At 46.0% G+C, this 19,986-nt stretch overlaps 1 protein-coding gene and 1 long non-coding RNA gene across 2 annotated transcripts in view; one reads left to right on the top strand and one right to left on the bottom strand.

The window, feature by feature from the left end:
• The window catches only part of SCFD2 (sec1 family domain containing 2), a 400,811-nt gene that overhangs the window by 314,815 nt on the left and 66,010 nt on the right, over positions 1-19,986 (top strand). The gene's annotated exons all lie outside the window — the stretch shown is intronic.
• Positions 14,146-15,248, bottom strand: LOC136406778 (uncharacterized). The gene is made up of 3 exons (XR_010751700.1): positions 15,172-15,248; positions 14,458-14,939; positions 14,146-14,282 (listed from the first exon to the last, which is right to left on the bottom strand). It is a non-coding gene; the product is annotated as an uncharacterized lncRNA (long non-coding RNA).

The raw sequence follows: 19,986 nt of genomic DNA, 5'->3' as shown, positions 1-19,986 counted from the left end.
CATTAGAACCAGTCAAGTAAAGAAGTAAAGACTAGGCGACCAGCTACATTGGATGAGAGTTGGGATTAAAACATCCAAGGATCTCTTCTGATGCTGAGTCCGTTTCTCTGTGACTGCCCACCCCAAATCCTCTGAGGCCAGTACTCCCTTTGCAATCTGAGGTAGTGTATAGTTGTTGAGTATATAATCTTTACTTTGCAAACCATGGACTCAGTGAAATGAAAAGTCAAGCCAGTCAGCCTGCAAGCCTTACAGAATGTGCCCAGGCCCGTGGGTGGAGGCAACCAGAGTGCTGCAAAAGCCGCTAAGAACACCCTGACTCTCGGGAAGTATGAGAATCTTCTTCATAGGTTAAAATGTCTCTAATATTTTGAAAATTTTGGACTGTTGGCAACAGCAATTAGTAGTCACTGCTAGTGACTTAAGGATGGTGATACACGCGTCTTCGCCCTTCTGCTTACAGCCTGCACCTCAGCCAATTCAGAACTTAAGCAACTAACAAGAGGAATAAAAAATTCCTGACCTAGTTTTTGAATCTTTACAAGATGCATAGGTAAAAATATTTTCTCTGCACTAGTTAACTGAAAAGTCTTGGGACATAATTTGGAAGCTTTCCATCTCAAAAATGGATGCCCAGGACATTGCTAAATGACTTGTTTCCAGGAAAGATGGGTTGGTTTTAATCCATTGTTGAGCTTTTCAATGGAAATAGATAAATAAAATCTTTGCATTTCTTTCTCCCAATTACAGTATTTCCTCATGTATAAGACGCACCCATTTTTGGAAAATTTGGGATCTAAAAACTGGGTGCGTCTTATACAGTGGTTGTAGATTTTTTTACTTGCATTTTCCACTTTTTGCACTTGTTTTTGCACTCATTGTTGAAGACAGTGATAAGGACACAGATAAGGACAAGCTAATGGATGGGAGTTTTGACAGTGATGAGGAGTTGTATGAATTTTATGATGAATAAAACTTGAGTTCAATAACTTTATGTAATACATTCTTTTTCAAATTTCGGGCCCCAAAATTAAGGTGTGTCTTTCACATTGGAGCGTCTTATACATGGGGAAATACCGTAATCACAAGAAAATAATGTAATTTGGGGAGGACAAATGTATGCCTAATCCTTCACTTCTGTGTCTCGTTTTTCTTACGCATTTCTTGATTTCCACATATTTGATTAACCATTCAGATAACTATGCATCGTGGAACCTCTGAGTTCCATAACTATTGCTTCTTGTCTCGTCCAACAAGTGCAATCAGAAGGCAGATGTTTCTCCTCCCATCAACTCTGTTCTTCTCAGGATGCTATCTATGGCACAGGACTGAGGCCGAGGAAGAGGGACACGGACTGCAGCTTACTGGTTTACAGAAGAGATACTTGTCTGGGGGAGGCTCCTTCTCCTCTTCCTGAAAAATCCAAAGTGATAATCGTGGTTAGAAGAGAGGGAGTTCAAGTTCATCTGGTGGGGAAACTTTTACACACTGTTGAGCTTGTAACTACACCTTACTTGTATCTGAAGTGGTTCAATTTAGGATAACAATTTAGGAGGGGAGGTTCACAAAAACCAAACGTCAGATCCAGGTCATGTGCTCTCTCAGAAAGATGGAGTGCCTTTTAGAATCTGGCTTCAAAAAATGGGGAAGAGAAGGCAGTTCACGGACCTTACAGCAAATCTTAATGCCAAAGAATTCAGCCTCTGTAAACATTTCTAGGGTGAGTGACCCCAAACAGTCCTGCTGACCTCGTGTTGCAGTAAAACAACAGCAAAAATAATGACGACAGAGAGAAATGTTTTCTTTTTTAATCAAAAAGCAGATGGACCCAAATGATCCCAAGAGTAATTTTTTTTTTTATTGTGACCAGGGCATAAATTTGATAAGTTGCAAATTTAGGAAAATACATTTTTTTAATGGAGGGTAATTAAAATGCTTTCATAGGAAATGGAGTATTTTTGGAAACTTGGTCAAACCCATGTTTATTTAGCAACTTCTTGATTTAAACAAAGCCGATGTTTGTGTGTTGTGCGGGGGAGGAGACAGGAGAATCAGTGCACTTCTATATACACATGTCGCTTTTATGTGGCTCTGAAGCCTCAGCCCCTCTTTCTGGTCTCTCTTTTTGGGGGTGGGGTTGGGGTCTCATCTAAGCTCAGGACTTCAGCGATGTCATCTGTGGAAATAATTAATTTGGAAAAGAAAGATTTACAAAGACCATGATAGGAAAATATTAAGTAGGCTGTTCTATATACAAGGAATCAGGCCAACCTCCTTCCTCTGGGAAGCCAGCCTGGGGATGAGGCTAGTTTCCCACCACCGATAAAGAAAGGGCGGAGGAAGCAAGAGTATACATCTGCTGACTTCTGCTACCCACTGTCCTGCCCAGCAATGCTCTTCCGGCTGTGTCACCTTCAGCAGGAAACACTACGACCTTTGGAATGAATGTACAGGGAAGACCGTTTCAGCTCATTAAAAAGAATCACATTAAACATTTAACATATTATGTCACAATTTGACATGTTATGTTGAAATTTAACATTTTACGTTAAACAAGGTTGATGACTTCAAGAGTGTGAGAGGTGGCATGAGTGAAAGTGTTTGGGTTGAACAACTATCCGTCAGAATGTCTGGAAGGGAGAGTTCGGCTTTGGGTCGGAGCTTGTGTGAAGGGCCCTCAGAATCTGCTCAGAGCTGTGAGTTCTGCATTTGCAACCCTGATCTCCTCCTGGCATCAGGAGGCTGCAGAATTGGCTGTGACCTCAGAGGCCATTTTATCCAACCCTACACAGATAGCTAAAGGAACTACCATGTCCTGCTTTGAGCTCTAGACCCATGCCCTCAAATGCTGCCCTCTTACGTCTCTGGGTGGGGGGGAATTCATCCCCCACTTCAAACCAACTCCACCTCTACTTGCCATCAGTAAAACCAGAGGGACAGGCACTCAGAATCATCTGCCTTCTCTTTTTTCTTTCTCTATTTCCCTCTCTCTCTCTCTCTTTCTCTCTCTCTCTCTTTATTAAATAAGAGGAGAAGAGAGAATGAGACAGGCTCCCACATGTACCCCAACCGGAATCTTCCTGGCAACCCAGTCTGGGGCTGATGCTCAAGTACCAAGCTATTTTTAGTGCCTGAGGCTGACATGCTTGGACCAACAGAGCTATCCTCAGCACTTGGGGTCACACTCTAACTAATTGAGCCACTGGCTGCAGGAGGGAAAAAGAGAGAGAATGGGGAGATAGAGGGGGAGAGAAGCAGATAGTCACTTCTCCTGTGTGCTGTGCCTAGGAATCAAACCCAGACATCCATATGCTAGGCCAATGTTTTATCCACTGAGTCACCAGCCAGGGCCTGCCTTCTTTCCTTTTCTCATTCCCACCATCATCACTGTAATACTGCCTCCAGCCTATCAGTAGTTGCCTTGTTAATGTCCCTGATGCCACTTGCGTGCCTCTCTAAGCCATGCTGCAGAATATCACCATCTACACCATCTATACACAATTCAAGGTTGGGAGATACCAGAGAATTCATCTCCTTCTACCTCCTGTCTCATGCATGGCCCCTTACTGAATCATTTCCTCTTTCTTCAGTATTTTCTTTCTCAGAAGTCATCAATGGATTCTCTTGCCTATATGCTATAAAGTTCTTGTTCCCTAGGTTTGCATTCATGCCTCCCCTCCCATCTCCTGCCAGGTCTGGCCTCAGTTTACCTTTCCAGATGGGCTTTCACCAACACCAACCCCTGAGGCTGGTTTTCTCATAATTCCCACACTTACACCTTTCTGCCTCCAAATGACAAATGACAGCTAATCAATCTAACTAGCTTTTGAAAAACAAAACAAAACCAGTTTCTATTGAGTAGGAAGACCAGGGGTAGAGCTGGTTTCCTCACTCTTTGCCTCCGGAGTCTGTCTCTATCTTGTTAGTTTCACTCTCCACTCACCCCCACCCCAACCCCTGTCCGCAGGGAAGTGGCCACCAGCAGCTCCAGGATTGCATCCTCTGAGCACACAATCACGGAGAAAGAAGAGATTCTCTTTGCCTGTGGTTCCTGCCAAAGCCCCGGTCAGTCTCACTGGACAGACCTGGATTGTGTACCCATTCTGAACCCTCGCAATGACCAGAGGGATAGGGTGCTTTCGTTAGCAAGGTCAAGTTCAGCCCCATCTGAACCACAACAACCAAGGGTAAGTTTAAGGAAAATCAGAGTGCTGTCATCACGAGAAGTGGGAATGGGAACTGCAACCATTTCCTCTACTCAGCCTGCTCTGCCAACTGTCCTCGGCTTCTCCCAGGTCCAGCCCCTGGGGGAAGGTCCCACTTCCCCCAGGAGGTTAGTGAACAGCGGCTCATCATGAGTCCCGAACTCCTACCATACTTGCTTTCTGAAGCACTCCAGGTCTTGCACTGACTGCTAAGGTCCTTGAAGGCAGAAGCCAGGTCTTCTGTATCTTCACGTCTTGGTTTCCTCATTGCACCCGGGACTGTTGTGCTTTGCATAATTGATACATGGCAAATTTGTTGTTGATGACTCTTGCTAATAGCAGTGTGCATGTTCTGTGTCAGAAAGAAGGGAGAGCTGCATAGGAAAAGCAGATGTGTGTCTCCGGGGAAATGTAGCAGCAGGCAGCCCGTGGGCCTGGGGGCCCTGTGATGGACGCGGGCATTTGGCCATCTCAGTAGCCCGAGTGAGGCCTTGGCTAAGGGGCCCTGCATCCTTGCACTCGGGGCAGGAAGGTGATGAAATTACAAGGTGCACTGAGTGCAGGCTTTTCTGTCACACGGGCCTCAGTTTCAGCAGGAAAGGACAAGAATAAATAGACCAAGTGGCAATTTAGAGGAAAGAATGAAGGCAAGGGGTAAGAGAGGCATTCTTAGGAGAAATAGGTACAAAAGTTGAGGAAAAAGTCAAGACCAGAGTTGACAAGTCCCACCTGTTCTCAGCGAAAAGCCTATTTGCTCTCATACTCTTCACTCACAGCCTACTTTTACCTGGTTGTTTTTTCTGTATGTATGTTCCAAGTGTGAGTGTGTGTGTGTGTGTGTGTGTGTGTTTCAATTTAAAAACCTTTCTCTCACTCTCTCTCTCTCCCTCACATGCACCATCAGTGTTCTCTGAGCAGTGACCCTTTTCTCAGTAACCAGTTCCATATGCTTATTGACTCCCATTTGTAAAATAACTTTAAGAAAATTCTTTTAGCTCAGGTTATATCATCTTGTTTTTACATTCCTTCTAAATGGGAGGAATTTGATGTGGTTTAAACATTTTAGAGAATGAAGAATTTGCCTGTGTCGTATATGAAACAAGATCTTGTGTTGTATCAAGCTGATCTAAAGGAGATGTTTGGGATATTTGGGGGTTAACTCTGGGCCCAATGAAGGAGAAAAGCTTGCATTCTTGAAGAGTCTCTAACAAAAGAAAACCACAGGCCATCATAATAGAAGTGGTAAGATTTAGGAATCATATACCTGGGTTCTCAGACTTGAATATGCTTACGAATTACGTGGGGTTCTTGTTAAATAGATTCCTGTCCTTACCCCCAGGGATCCTGACTTTGTAGATCTGGGGTGGAGTCAGGAATCTGCATTTTAATAAGCACTCCAGGTGACAGGTGAGAGTGGTCCATACACCACACTGACACAAGCCAACCTCCTGCTTTTAGGCATGAGGAAACTGCAGCCAGTAGTTGTGAGGTGACCTGTTGGGCATCGCACTGCCATTATAGGCTTTACCTTTCAAAGCCTCAGTTCCCTGCTCAGTAAAGCAGGAATAATAGTGTTACCTATTTCCAAGGGTTATTCGGAGAGTTACATATAATCATATGTGTAAAGCACTTTGCCTAATGCCTAACATATAATACGTGCAGGTTGATGCTTAACTGTTATTATCAGCTTATTATTATTTATGGTAAATTTTCTCCCTGCTCAAAGTGGGTTTACCTGTAGGGCTTGCCATAAGAGGCCCAGACCATCTGGGACAGATTGGCAAGGTGCCACTGGGGAGCGAGACGGGGTCTTCAGAGCTTGACAGAAAGACGGCTTTCCTCAGTTCCAGCCACATGTGCCCCTGGGATTCTGGGGGTAGGTGACCGACATGGGCCTCGATAGTCCCCTCCGTAAGCCTGCCCATCGAGAGCTTTCCCTTTCTCCTCTCATGGGTGTGAGGGAGGTCTGTCGTAGACACAGAGCTGTGGGGTTAGATGGTAAGCAGACAGAAGCCAGCTGTTGGGGGTGAGGGTGAAAGCTAACGAAAGGTCAGTAAGGAGAACTTCTCCTGCACGTATTCAATGTTCCTGCATTGCAGAATGTGCATACCTGAAGGAGCGTCAGCAAACGTCTGGTCCAGCACCTTCCCCTCTGCACGTATGGGTGAGAGAAGTGCCCAGATTGAGGCAGAGCTAGGATAAGAGCCCAGTTAATTCCCTTCCTGACCAGAAATAAACAAACATGTAGTACCTGCCTTACAGTATAACAAAAGGGCCTCACAGCCCGGTGAGGTTTTCATACGCAAGCACAGTTCCTAGCTGGGAATGAAGACTGGGGTCAAGTGTTCATGCATGGGTGTATTTTCTAATTGCACTCAGAGTGTCATTGTTGCCTTCCCTACCTTGGGGAGCAAAAGCAGCCCTGCTTAATCTGAAGGAACAATTTTGATGCAATGAGAGAAAATGAACCTTTTTTCCTTTGTGTCTGACTTTAGTTCTCGTGCACAAAGAACCTGTGTTCCAGGGAGCGCCCAGAGATGGCAGTTGGGACCCTAACAATCATGTTTACTGTGCAACTGCACAAGGAGGCCGTCTGTCAGGCTTAATGGTTCTCCCTTAAAAGCAGCAACCATCAGCCAGTTAATAAAGAACAGCCCTCGCCGCGTCCTGCTTGGGCTGGTTAACTGAGATTTATATTAACAAATGAGAATGTAAGTATAAACTTGGTCTGGTGTAAGCACACGCCTCTCCCAGGTCCAGTCTCTCTCTGAGCCGGGGGCACCTGGTCCAGCACTTAGAACTGCACGGTGATGTCTCATCTCTGTAGACAAAATCAAATGAGGACTGCATCAGAGAAGACAGGCACAGGGCGAGCACTTCTGCCGCGATTTCCATGAATGACCTCTCTCTTCTGCTTGGGCTTTGGGACCTGGGGTGCGTCTGCCATGGTGCAGCCGCGGAAGAACGGGGAACAAAGCCCCATGAGCACGGCGCCTGGTGAGCGATGACCGTTGGCACCACGTGGTATGTGGGCCAGCCTTTGTGAGGGGTCAGCCGGGACTTGTGAGAGCCCACAAACTGCCACGTCAGGAAGAACCGCTGCTATTCTCAGCAGCTGAGAGCTGGTAGCAGCTGCCAACACTGTTCTTGTGTGTGTGTTTTTTTTAACTTAGACCCCATACTGCTCCTATCCTGCTGATTCTTTCAGTGTTCCTTTCGGAGGGGCAGATGGTGACAGTTCTCCAGATGTTGCCGCTTTCATGTCCATCTGATGTTTAGTCAGCGTGCCAGGGTTATTTATGTCAGTCAGCTCACACGCGCAGGCAGGCGAGCCCGGAGGGCGCCCTTTCTCAGGCTGACCAGGGGCGTGGCCTCTGCTCCGCACAGGTGGAGGCGCCGAGGCCACACTGGGTCCCTCGCATGGTCCAACCCTCCTGGCACGTTAGGGTTGCATCCTACTCCTCTGGAAGGCTGGCTTTGGCATTTGAAGCCCGGGGCGGTTTCTGGATTTGTGGGAAGTCTCGCCCTCCTCCCTTATGGACATCAGTGAGTCCCCCCCAAAGGCCGAAGACCTGAGTTATGAGAAAGTGTTTCATTCTGACCTCCAATCCTATTGCTAAGATGCTAGGACCTCAGCAACTCCATCCCCTTTGCTCCTTCCCCCGTGACCCCCTTCTGGCCGCTCCCCTTGGGGCAGGTCCCAGCAGTCCTGCAGAAGCCCGAGGCCCAGCGCTGAAGATGCTTTGGTAGACGTCTGTGGTTGTGCTTGTCCTGCACCAGACCTCCTTCTGAGAGTCCTTCCTGAGGGACTGTCCTTCCTCTTCCTCTCCTCCGTTTTATCTGTCTACCTAGCACAGTACCCCATCTCGGCCACAGAATGGGCCTGTCAGATTTCTTGTCTCAAACTTGACTAACTGAAAGGAAAGAAAGAGCCTACTTTCTCCGTCGTGAAGCTGGGAAGACCTGCGTGTGAGAGCGGCTGCATCCACGTTTCCGTGCTTCACGGAGGACACCGGCCTGCAGGAGCATTCAGCTGCTCATCAGGGAGAAGACGGGTCCTCGGCAGCATTTAAAGACTTAGAGCAGGGGTCTGCAGTCCACCTGCCTGGTCGGACTCGCAGCCCTGTCAGCGGCTGACGGCGGCTCCTTAAGCAAGTCACTTTCCTCCTCTATGTCTCAGTCCCTACATATGAAAAACGGGTAATAATAACCCCCATTTTATAGGGCCATTGTGAGGAGAAAATGTTCTAAAAAACATAAAGGGCTTAGCATAGGTTCTATCACATTAGTAAACGCTTAATAAATATTAGCAATAATAAGTTGCTTCACATGGAGCCTTGGATCTGGCTTCTTATATTCTGGTTGTACGTGTTGCTTCTGGGGAAAGGGACTTGGCAAATTGGCAGAGAGACCAGTGGGATTCCTGGTGAGTGCTTGCTTGCAGGACTGGAACCCGCCACCCTACGCCTGCCTCTCCAATACAAGTACAGGGGAAATCCTGGCACCAGCTGCCAACCAGGGAGACCTGGCCACCGCTGCTCTCCCCGTCCTCCTGCACAGGCGCCGATGTGGGGGAGAGGGCGAAGGCGCAGGGTGGGAGCAAGGTAGCCAATAGATGGAGTGAGGAAGTGGGAGAAGAGGACACAGTGTGGGAGGAGTCTGACGTCAGGAGCAGGTAGCCAATAGATGGAGTGAGGAGGTGGGAGAAGAGGACACAGTGTGGGAGGAGTCTGACGTCAGGAGCAGGTAGCCAATAGATGGAGTGAGAAGTGGGAGAAGAGGACACAGTGTGGGAGGAGTCTGACTTCAGGAGCAGGAGCGGGAGGGGTAGGTGAGGAGGGCGGGTTGAGATCCTCCTTTGTGGCTGTGCAGATAGGAACCCCTCGCGGAGGAGGGAGCCCCTACCACGTCCCTATCGTGGCCCTAAAAACTCCCTCATCTTCCCACTGCTTAGTCAGGCATGTGCATCTACAGACCCATCCTGAGCTCGTGTTTGTGCCTAAAGGACATGATGAGATCCTGGACTTAATTTCTGCATGTCTTTGCTACTGCTGCAGCTGTGTGAGCCATGGTTATTTTATTTCCATTTCCTCACATTCCCTCTCTGGGATGTTTACTGGACTGCGTGGTCCTTTTTGTTGGTGGTGGTGTTGTTTCGAGCCCTGGGTCTGTTTGCCCCTGTGTATATGAAATTGCTGATTTCCCTCCATATTTGACCTGCCAAAACAGTAATTTCATATTGTTCAACTGTGGTTTTTTTTCAAGTTTAGGTTATAACTGTGAGTTTCCAGAGGAATGGGACCATAGCCACCTGCCCTGGGCACCTGCCACTGAGTTGTAGCCCGATGTGACAGAAGCCAGTGAACTGTCAGTGAGAGAGTGTGGCCACGAGAGCAGCTCACACCTCCATGGCACCTTGCTGTGCCCAGCACTGTTCACGTGTTCACACTCATAATCCTCACCCCACACCACAACGTGGGTGCGTGGAGCACCTCTATCTGGGGTGAGGTGACAGAGACAAGGGAGCTCGCCCATGGGCACACAGCAAGTAGGTGGCAGAACTAAGATTTGAACCCAGACAGCCTGGCTCACAAATCAGTTGCCGCAACCACTGTGCTACAAGACCTTTGACCATAATGAGTAGTGAGTCGGTGCTCCTCCGTCCGTCACTGTAGCTCCTGCTGTCATTATTCATCAAACATTCCTGCCCAGCCTTTGCAGGTTTGGGATACCCCAGGATTGTTTGTTGGCTCGGTAGAAATAGTTTTTCTGGGTAAACGCTAATATACAGTAAATCCATTGGCAATGACCTACTTGAGAACTTTATTTTTGTGTAGTATTTGGCCACCACTCTCCCACTCCCCCATCCGCTTCCCCGTGCACGTGCAGCTCCCGAGACTTTGCCAGGCTTTCTCGTGGCCATCCTTCCCTTCAGCCTTCACAGTCCCCGTCTCCTGGGTGAGGACACTGATGCCCTGACAGCGGGACAGGGACTTGCCCAGGTCTCACCTGCGACTCCGTCTGTAGACAAGCACATGACTGGAGGCTGTCCCCAGAACTCACTGGCTATGTTGAAGACATTGTGTCCCCTGCTCCATTCCTTAGGGCTGTGCGACTTTGGTGAGAGGGTCGATCCTCCCCGGGCTTCTGTTCCTTTAGTTTTCGATGAGAAGTATTTATTTATGCCAGGCAAGATTAGGGTCTAAATGCTGTCTGTGAACTTCTTTATAGAGCAGACATACTAGAGGTTTCCTACCTTTCTTTTTATTCTGCTCTAGGCTGGCTGTCCTGTGATACTCCAAGTCACAATCGTTGGCACAAACTCTTACCAGGTCTACGGGGTGTAAAACTAAACTAGATGCACATTCTTTACTACATTAGCATTGTAAACTATTGTAATGAAATGGCTGCCTCTAGAGTTTTTCATTTGCCAGGTGGGGACAATTATAATACTAACTCCCTCAAGGGTACCTTATGAAGACTGAAGGAGGCAGTGGGTGGAGCTCAGGGCCCAGGGCTTTACAAGCGCTCAGATGGTGCTGTTGTTGCAGCTATTACTGGTTATTTGTTGCTGTGGTTTGTGGTGCTGTTACTTTTCCAAGCTAACCAGCAGAGTGGTTGCTAGTCCTATGGGGCATTGTAAAGCTGTAAACGCTTTTCTCCTATTCTATGGCTACTAAAAAGATACTTTTCCTGTGTTTCAAGATGCCAGTTGTTGTTTCTCATGGGTTCCCTGCTATTTGGTGACTTTCTCAGAGAACATTAGGGTCTCATGAAGATTTCTATTTTTACTTGGGAAAAAGCAGGGGAGAATTTAAGTAACATTTAAGGGAATGGAAGGATTATCATTTTTCTAATGGACCTGTTCCACATGTGTCCCCTTATCACTAACAGACTGTGAAGCTATAAAGCTTCCCATTCTGCACTAAATCATGAGTTACAGAGCAGTGAAGGGAAATGCTGTCAGCAGCCATGTGGCAGCCCCCGGTGCTCGGCTTGCTAGACATTCCCCATAGGTGGTGACTACTCATTTCAAACGCTGTTTTAAAATTAACTGTTGCTATAATGGAAATATTTTTAAGCCTGTGTTTAGAATTGTGATGGGGAGAAGATAAACTTTATTCCCAAGAAAACGTAAACTGGCCCTGGGTGACTTACTTGCTCTATTTCTCTCACAAGAGTTGTTACCCTTTCAAAGTTGCTAAGTCTTAAGCTCTTCATTCCCTTGCAGTGGACTCCCGGGCTGCAGAGAGGAGGGCAGCTACATTTACATTACATTTATTGATACATTGTCCCCTAGAAAGATGTGTGACGGTGGGGGTGTTACTGTCTGGGCCCCACATGAAACTGTCTAGGGTGGGGAATGGGAGAGAGTAGAGTTAGGGAGTAGCTTTAGGCCATTACTCAGGCCAACAGACAGACATTCAGAAAGGCCAAAAGAAAGCAGCAGTGTGACGTCCCTACTTTCAGCCTGTCTTCTGCCCCAGCCAGACTCTGTGCCAATCTGGCACTGACCTGCTGTCTCGGTACTGACTGTAGGTACAGGTATCGGCTCCTAGAGTGGGTTTGTCATAAACTAGACTCATCTCTTATGGGTTGATTTTTACCAGTGTAGTGGGCAGCAATCTCAGAATAGATGTTTAAGTGTATACCACAGATGCAACTTGGGACATTTTTTCTCTAACCCTCTTAATTTATTCCTTGTGCTCCTATTCCCCTGGGAGGTAGAAACATACAGTCTGGCAATTTCAGGTCCCCAGACTCCGCTTTGCAAAGGCCATGTCTAAGTTCTGGGAGCCAGGGCTCTGAGGAGCTGACCTGTCCCCCACATGCTCTCTGTCCCTGAAGGCACCTCAGTGACAGCCTTCATTCCACTGGAGCTCTGCTGTCAGGCCACAGGCCCGGTGGCCAGCCGTTTGGAAGGTCCCTCGGGCCCAGCTCGCTCCATCTCTCCAGGTCTCTTTGAACTCCATTCATGCAGAGAAGCTTTCTGCTGCGCTTGAGCACACGGGGCCCACGAAACTCTAAGAGTGTGTTTGAAGCATCATCTGGGGCCATGCTGCTCGGGGCCACATGTAGTGCTGAGCCATGGAAAACTCTGGGACCCCATCTGATGCATGACATGGACATTTTCGTTCTGGGCTCCACTCAGAAGGTGAAGCACAGATGCCCTTGTCTGTCCTATAAACCCACAAACATGTCCAAGGGTTCCCTCACTCTCCCCAAGGACATCTTTGACCCAGGGACCTTTCTGGAGTCTTGGTGGCAAGAAGCCTAACTCTGCCTCTGTCGATCCCCTGAGGATCCTCAGGACCTGACTTTCGGAACTCAACACCTCGCTGACTGAGAGGAGGTGGGTTGTAGGATCAAAAGAAATAAGGTTTTGTGCTTGTGTATGCAGTCCATTAATATTTTTAAAATATTATCTTGCCAAACTAGAACCACTTTCAGAGTAACCACACTTCTTCTTTTGCCCCCAGATAGAATCTATGGGCCTCTTTTTCTTGTCCCATGCCCATTACTGCCTGCTGCCCTGTTGTGTGTACATACGTGCTCGTTGAGGCCATTGGCCAACAGTCTCCAACTCACAGCCAGCTTCACCAGCCCCTGTGAGGCACACGCTGCCAGGCCAGGCCTCACCTGCCCAGCACGAGACTCTGTCCCCAGAAGCTGGACTTCCCTCTGCTCTCCTAGATTCAGGGTTCAAAGCCAGCATGCACATTCTGACATTTTGGTGGTACAGGCCTACCCACCATATTTAGGCCCTAAATCAGGGGTCCCCAAACATTTTACACAGGGGGCTAGTTCACTGTCTCTCAGACCGTTGGAGGGCCGGACTATAAAAAAAACTATGAGCAAATTCCTATGCACACTACACATATCTTATTTTAAAGTAAAAAACCAAAACGGGAACAAATACAATATTTAAAATAAAGAACAAGTAAATTTAAATCAACAAACTGACCAGTATTTCAATGGGAACTATGGGCCTGCTTTTGGCTAATGAGATGGTCAATGTCCGGTTCCATATTTGTCACTGCTAGCCGTAACAAGTGATATGACGTGCTTCCGGAGCCTTGACGCATGCGTCCTGCGTCACTGAAAGCAGTACTGTACATGAGCGACACCGCCACATACAGTACTTACTCCAGGAGCACAGGATGCGGATGCTCACTGACCACCAATGAAAGAGGTGCCCCTTCCGGAAGTGCGGCGGGGACCAGATAAATGGCCTCAGGGGGCCGCATGTGGCCCACAGGCCGTAGTTTGGGGACCCCTACCCTAAATCAAAGAATGAGAGGTTTGTACTTTCATTGTTTCCATGGAGCATGTAGACCTGGCCCTTGTGGTTTACCCACGTATCCCTGTATCCTGCAAGAAGTAGGAAAGGCTGAAACTTCAGGGTGGTCACAAAAAACTTCAGTTCCAACAGCGGAGCCAGTGTACTAGGGGAAATTTATTTCTCTGAGCCTCTCAGTAAGCTTGTAGGAAAAACTGTCCGCCCAGAACCCTGAGGGAAAGCAGCCCATAAAGAAAAGAGGCTGAGAACACCTGTTGGTTAAGTCAGAAGTGAAAGTAATGGGCCTCAGACTTCAAAAGGGTGAGTGGCCGCCTTCAGAAACAGCTGAAGCCACAAGCGGCAGCTGGAGAGGAAGCGACGCATCCACGAAGAGCGGCCCTGTGCGCTCCCGGCTCCTGGGCTCTGAACTCTGAACCGAATTCTCATAATGCACAAGTTGGAAAAGATCCCACATTTAAAGTATAAATAGATAAGTATTAAATTTAAAAATAAATGTGGGTGTGTATATATAGCAAACTGGTGTCCTGAGAGTATTTTAGGGTCTAGAAGAATTTATGATGAGAACAGGGAGCCCCAAAAAGGTCACGTGGCTTTTCCTGGGGTCCCTGAGAGCCGAGGGCTGTGCGTCACCTCTGAGAGGCGGAGCCTGGGGCCGTTGGTCCTGTGTCTCTCCTCCAGAGCCCGCATGCTCAGAACTGTAACCCAGCCTCACGATGCAAGTCTTTTTAAGCCACATCGTAGGCTGCCTGCTCTTAATAATTTGGTATTAGAAGCGCCTGTGTAGAGAGAAGAAAATAAAGGCGGGGTGAGGGAGACAGAGAATATACATTACACCCCTAGAAATAGACACGTAGAAAGAATCAACCCACCCATCGTTTTAAACCTAGCCTGTCCACCCCCGTGAAGGTTACACACTGGCAGGGAGAGGAAAGGATCCAGCATTTCCCCTACTGCTTATTTGCTCTCGTGGTGGCATGCTCTGGGGTCAAACTTCTTATCAGTAGGAGTCAGAAAGGATGACGATATTGGCATGTGTGAGCCTCGGTTGCCCTAAATTAGCTGGGCGTGTCACCCCTAGCAGTGGGACATCAGCCCTGACAGACATTCATGCCTTCCAGGATTTTCCTAGCTCATTCGCACCTTCAAGGTCGCATTAAGGTTATTGTAGTTCTCTCTCTTTGCTGGAGAAGAAACTGAAATTCAGAATTAAAGAAAATGTCCAAAGGTCCACAGTAAATCCAAGTTTTCTTTGTTGTTGTTGTTTTGTTTGTTTGTTGGGGAGGAGTTGTGGCATTGATACTTGAAACCAGGAAAATCCAAGCTTTCTGACTCAAAATTTCTCGTTTCTCCTGCGGCACCGCGGCTGCCCCATTTGTAATTTCAGTGTTTTCAGGCCCATGGGCCTTGTGGGGGCTGGGAAAGCCCTGGCTCTGCTGATTAAGAACAAGCCCCAGTGAGACAGGAAGGGGACGGGATCCGCATTGACAGGGCACGTGTTGTGTTCCAGGCCCCGGCCCTGCCCCCGCCCTGGCTGTGGACAACCCTGCCCTCTCACCCAAGCTCCCGCCTGCTCACCCCCGTGAGACTGTGTCTGCCTCGGCACGTGTTGTGTTCCAGGCCCCGGCCCTGCCCCCGCCCTGGCTACGGACAACCCTGCCCTCTCACCTGCTCCCCGCCTGCTCACCCCCGTGAGACTGTGTCCACCTCGGCACGTGTTGTGTCCCAGGCCCCCGGCCCTGCCCCCGCCCTGGCTATCGACAACCCTGCCCTCTCACCTGCTCCCCGCCTGCTCACCCGCATGAGACTGTGTCCACCTCAGTGCCCCAATTATGTGTCAAGTTGCATATTTTTCACACTTCACATGATTTCTTCTGTGATTTGCCTCTTCATATTCGTTGCCTATTTTTCTACTTGTATTTTTTTTCCTTTTCCTTATTGATTTCCTTATTTGACTTCTTCACTGTCTATATAACTCTTTGTTGGTTTTATATGTTACAAATATCTTATACTGGCTTTAGGCTTGTCTTTCAACTTTGTTTATGGTATAGTTCAATTTTTCCAAAAGTTTTTAAATTTTGGATTTTCACATTTAGTCCTTTAATACCCAGGATTTTTTTTTTTTTTTTTTGTATAATTTATGAAATAGAAATCAAATTTTGTATTGATTGCATCCAAACACTACTTGTTGAGTAGTTCACGTTTTCCTCCCTGGATTTCAGGGTTATCTTGGTTGTGCATTGTTTCCATACACGCGTGAAACTGTTAACAGGCTCTGTTTTATTCCTCTATCTCTCTGCCAAGATTACACTGTCTAAATTAATATATATAATACTTGTTACATTATAAACGTATAATGAGCCTTGTTCATCTTCAAATCTGCCGTAGTTCTCTTAACCCTTTCTTCTCCCATAGAAGTTTTAGAATTGAAAATTACACTTTTGTGATTTCACTGAACGTGTCCTAAATTAATAGGTTAATTTGGGGACAATTGATATGTTTACAGTCTTAATCCCTAATACTACTTGAGTTTGGGAGTATCTATCACAGTGAGTGAAGGCCAGAGCTCGCTCTGAATGATGAAACGAGGCCTGGTCCGTCCGGCAGCTCCCTGCTGAGTGGAGGGACTCATCAAAACTGAACTGTGGGTGAACTACAGCAGGTATTCTCGATGGTGAGCCTGCTGGGAAGTGATTTTTGTCGTCCCATTTGCCAAGAATTTTTTCTAGCTAAGTGATCAAATATATGTAATTAGGGAGGAGAGAACATGTAAGAACAGTGTAACGGTCCAGTCAGCTGGAGTTGTGTGATGGCCTGCAGGAGGGCACAGGGAACGGTGTTTGCAGGCTGGACACTCTGCCAGCTAGACGAGAGAGTCAGAATGGAATAACGAGACGCAAGAATGGTGACCGCAAGCCAGCCGAGTTTGACGCGTCCTGGCCAGTTTCATTCCAAAGATTATTACCCTTCCCCTCTGATGAGTGCTTCCCTCTTCCTCCCAGCTTTCCTACCACAGTGCCCGAGATTCGAGTGAAAACAGTCCCCGAATTCCAAAGAGTAACAATGATAATTCTTTCTTTTGAAAGGCTTTGATACTCTTAATGAGGATTTTTAAAGGATAAGAGCCTATTTCTTTTTATTCTTAAGATTTTTAAGAAAATAAAATAAGTAATTGTATTACTTTAAGTTATAGGAATATATAGAATATTTTTGAGGAAGGGAATAAAAACTGTAGTGTTTGCTCATGACTTTAATCACAGTCGTTGTCATGGTAAATCATGTGTAGTTCCGGTTATCATGAGAATTATAATACTGTACTCCTTTCTCTTTGTTCAAGTCAGAGTAATGGATTTGAGGTTTCCACATCAGACATGGTTTTAAGGAGAAGTAAGGGAGCAGGTCTTCCCAACCTTTTTAGACTTGGAATACTTTAGCCATTGGTCATTTTAAAACACAGCATCCCCCTATGCTATGAGATTTTGAGGATATCTTTGGGATCCTTCTACAATAGGCCAATGATATTCATAGGTGATAATCACTCCTTTGAAGAGGCATTTTGCACAAAGAAGGAAAACATAGCTGGCTGACCGTCAGAACCAACTCCGGCATTAAAAGTGCAGACCCCGGGTGCCACTCCGCGGGGTCCTGTATTAGCCATCTATGACAATCTTCTACTCTTTTGAAGCAGGCATCTTCTTCTCTCGACTTTTTACAAGTAACTATTTCATTTTCCACTATAATTAGTTATTCCAAGTTCACAGGTTTTTATTTTCTCCTTAACGTATAAGATCTAGAAGATGATTTAAAAGGATGCAGCCTTTGCTTTCAAAATTCAGTTAATTTAAGAATAAGACAAAAAAATGTTTAATGCATAAATCCCTATCTCATTATGCATTATTTTAAAAAGATGAAGAACATTACAATTCTCATTAGTCTTTCTGTAAGTGGAGAGTTGGAGAGAAAAAGAAAGAATTAAACTTAAAGTCAGTAAAAGACCCATTGCATTTGAAACTTACGTTGTTTTACACTTCTTGGAAAGCATGCCCGGGAATATCTGAGAGCTGAAGTCAGTAGGAATGCCACATTCTAGCAGGAGCTGTAGCTTTCTGTTGATAAGAAATTCTGTCCCTTTAGTTTTGTTTATTAATGGTGGTGTTTTTGGTTTGGAGTTTTTTGCCCTTGACTTTAGCAGAAGTACAACTCATTTTCCCATGGATTCACACTTAGAACTGATGAAAAAAGAAACATTTATGAAAACGTCAGGATGGCCCAGGCCAGTTGGCTCAGCAGTAGAGCATCGGCCCGGAGTGTGGAAGTCCGGAGTTCAGTTCCCATCAGGGCACACAAGAGAAGCAACCATCCCGTTCTCTCTTTCTCTTCCCCTCCTGCAGCCATGGCTTGAATGGTTTGAGCAAAGTTAGTCCCCAGTGCTGAGGATGACTCCATGGCCTCACCCCAGGCAATAAAATAGTTTGGTTGCTGAGCAATGGAGCATCGGCCCAGAAAGGCAGAGCATTATTGCCTGGTAGGGGGCTCGCCTGGTAGATCCCCAGTCGAGGCGCATGCAGGAGGAAGGAAGGAAGGAAGGAAGGAAGGAGGGAGGGAGGGAGGGAGGGAGGGAGGGAGGGAGGAAGGGAGGGAGGGAGGGAGGGAGGGAGGAAGAAAGAAGGAAAACATCAGTGTTATATCCTCATATATATTTATATGACAAGGATTGGTATGATTTTGCCTAAGTTCCAAATGTGTATGTTTGGGGGAATAAAATCTTAAGTGGGTGCTCAGGCTATAGAAATAAAGAGACAACTAGATTTTCTGGGCTAAGCCTCTAGTTCAACAAAGAAAGGTAAGTTCAGTGTATAATTAAATAAAAATGCATAATGCTTACATTGTATGAATATAGTTTCAGTGAACAAGATGTAAACAATATAGATAAAAACATGGGTTCCTTTTGCTGCCTCCTCTTTTCTAATTCCACTCTTATTTTCATAAGTAGACCTTGTCATCAATTTGGATAGAATCCTCCACACTCTTTTCTTTTCTAAGTATTCGCATACATGTGTATGGACAAAGTCTTACCTAGAAGTATATAGGGATTTTTAAGTATATATGATATTGCTACCCAATTTTTCTGCTTACGTACTATGTCTTAAGAGTTCTTTCCAGGTCATTACGAATAGGTCTACCTTGTTCAACTTCTAATGGCTGCATAATATCCTATGTTATTAATTTAACTTTATGGATGTGCATATTAAGTAATTGTTTCTAATTATTCTCTATTACAAACCATGCATAATGACCACCCTTCTACATAGTTGTTTGTACCCAAGTATGATTATTTCTAGGGTAGATTCCTAAAAGTAGAGTTGCTGGATCACAGGGCCTACATATTTGTAGTTTTAGTAGATGCAATCGTATTGCCCTCCAAAACAACTTTGCTGATCTACATTTCCACCCACCCTGTACATTACCACTGAGGCATGATAGTGCAAAGCTTTAAAATGTTTGCAATTAATGGTGAAGGGAAAAAATATATATTATATTTTGATTTAATGAGATTTGATTCTTAAAGCCTTTTAAGAATGTCATCTAATGAATTCATTCACATACACAGAGGACCCCTTCTTTGTCTGCCCATATGCTTGTGGTGTTTATGTTCACTGTAAAAGTGCCTTGTTATAGCCACAAGTCAGGGCTGCATCCAGAGCCCAATCTGAAGACAGAATCAGTGGCTACTATGGCAACCAGCTTTGTGCTAGATCCTAGGAGGAAGAAGTGACTATTACATGATGAGAGGTTAGGTGACAGTGGCTTCTGGAAAATGTCCTTCCTACTGGCGTAAACTGATGTCTGGGAAATGTTTTTTAGGAAAACAAATCCCTTTACATTAAGCACTGACCCTTTGCAAGAGACGTTCACTATCAGAAAGGAATTGGTCTCAACCATGAAAGTACTGGATGACCTCCATAGTCCCTTCCATGGCCAATGTTCTATGATTCTTTACTGAGATTAGCTAATTGATAGGACTCAACAGGGCCTTAAGGGAACTGGAATTTAGGAGACAGGAGGTGGTCAAGAATTATCTGCAGTTAGTGTGGTCATAAGAAGGTTTGATTCCCTTTGGGTAACTCAAAGATATTGAGTAACTGCGGGAAGGACTTCAGAAGGAGGCCACCTTCCCCTACCCACTAGTTGACTTGAAGGTCACCTCACCTACCTATAGCTTTGCTCAGAGGAATGTGTCTAATCAAACATTAAAGGACAGTGCCCAGCCAAACAACTAAAATTTATTTAAAACCATATCAGAAAGCTGAAATAGCTCATCTAGGATATCAATTAAGACACAAGAGAAGAGAAGCTAACCAGTGATGTCACTGAGAGCAAAGTTTAGATGATAACTATTTCATGAGTACAACAGATATAGGCAATTAGATTTTCTCTTATAGAAGCATGGTTCGCTGGCATAGACTCTCAAGGATTGGAATA

This window comes from Saccopteryx leptura, chromosome 5 (genome assembly GCF_036850995.1).
Source record: "Saccopteryx leptura isolate mSacLep1 chromosome 5, mSacLep1_pri_phased_curated, whole genome shotgun sequence".
Classification (NCBI taxonomy): domain Eukaryota; kingdom Metazoa; phylum Chordata; class Mammalia; order Chiroptera; family Emballonuridae; genus Saccopteryx; species Saccopteryx leptura.
Note: the sequence above shows the minus strand (reverse complement) of the source record. Positions and strands in the feature narration are given on the sequence as shown.